Consider the following 1,939-nt stretch of genomic DNA (forward strand, 5'->3'; position numbering starts at 1 on the left):
TTGGCAAAGGCAAATTCAGAAAACATATTATCTCTTTGAGCCTGCTTCACCATTCTATGAGATCACAGCTGATCTGATTACTCCTGCCTGCCCCTGATAATCTTTCACCCGTTTGCTTAATGGAAAGACATCTAACACTTAAAAATATTCAAGGACTCTGCCTCCACCACAGTTTGAGGAAGTGAGTTCCAAAGACTCAGGACCTTTTGTGAGAAAAAAAATTCACCTCATCTCTGCCTTGAATGAGCAATCCCTGATTTGTAAACAGTGGCCCCTAGTTCCAGATTCTCTCACAACAGGGAGCGTCCTCCCCACATCCATCGTGTCAAGCCACTTCTGGATCTTACACGTTCCAATCAAGTCACCGCTTAGTCTTTTAAATGCCTACAGTCTGCCCATCGTTCTTCATAATCTAGTAAAGGAACTGCGGAAGGCTATTTAGCCCACTAAGTCTGTTCCACCATTCAACGAGATCGTGGCTTATCTGTAATCTTTCTCCATATACCTGTCTTGGTCCTATTGCCATTTTTTTTGGTTAATAAATGTGTCAACCTCAGTCATAAAATTAACAATTGATTAATTGCCATTTGTGGAAGACAGTGCAAATCTTCATGACCTTTTGTGTGTAGAGGTGTTTCCTAGCGTCACTCCTGCAGGGTGTGGCTCCAATATTTAGACTTTGCCACCTAGTACAAGGTTTCCCAACCAGCAGAAATAGTTTGTCTCCCCTACACGTTTCTCCAATTTCTTGAAAACTTTGATCAAGTCACCCCTTAATCTTCTAAATTCTAGGGAACACAGCTTTGAACCTTGTTTATTCTCCATTTAATTTTTCCAGATTAGCAAATAATTATATCGTTCAACTGCATCTTCTCCTTATATACCTAAATCTAACCTTCTCTTCCATCGTTCAATTTCATCATCCTCCCATCCTTCAATCCCATCTTCTCCCCATCCCTGAATCTTACATCTTCCCTATCCCTCAATCTCACTTCTTCCCCATCCTTCACATCCACCTTCCTCCTTATCCTTCAACCCCACCATCTCCTCCCCATCAATCTTACATTCTCCTCATTCGTCAGTCCCACCTACTCTCCCGAATCCCTCAATCTCACTTATTCCCCCATCAATCCCAATTTCTCCCCATCCCTCAATCCCACCTTCTCCTCCTATCCCTCAGTCTCACATTCTTTCCATTTGTCAATCCCATTTACTCCTCTATCCCTCAATCTCAATTCTTTCGCCTATCTCTCAATCCCATTTCCTGTCCCTATCCCTATAACCCACTTTCTGATCCTATCTCTCAATCCCATTTTCTGTCCCATCCCTCAATCATGTCTTCCCTCATCACTCAATTCCACTTCCTCCACCTCTCCCTCATCCCACTTTCTGATTCTATCCCTCAATCCAACTTCTTCCACCTTTCCCTCAATCCTACTACCTCCACCTTTCCCTCAATCCCACTTCCTGATCCTATTCCCAATTCCCCTTCCTCCACCTCTCCCTCAATACCACTTTCTGATCCTATCCCAAACCCACTTTCTGCTCCTTTTGCTCAAACCCACTTTCTGCCCCATCCCGCAATCTCACCTACCCACCAGGAATGCAGGTGGCAGGGGAGTAAATATTTAGAATTGGGTTTATTGTCACTTGTACTCAGTTACAAAAGAACGGGAGTACAATGAAAAGTGTACAATGTCACCAGCAAATGGTGCCATTTTAGGTACAAAGTACCAAGGTACAAATGGGATAACAAGGTGTAGAGCTGGATGAACACAGCAGGCCAAGCAGCATCAGAGGAGCAGGAAGGTTAACATTTCGGGCCTAGACCCTTCTTCAGAAGGGTCTAGGCCCGAAACGTCAGCCTTCCTGCTCCTCTGATGCTGCTTGCCCCTGCTGTGTTCATCCAGCTCTACACCTTGTTATCTCAGATTCTCCA

The sequence above is a fragment of the Rhincodon typus genome, chromosome 45, assembly GCF_021869965.1.
Source record: "Rhincodon typus isolate 14 chromosome 45, sRhiTyp1.1, whole genome shotgun sequence".
Taxonomy (NCBI): Eukaryota; Metazoa; Chordata; class Chondrichthyes; order Orectolobiformes; family Rhincodontidae; genus Rhincodon; species Rhincodon typus.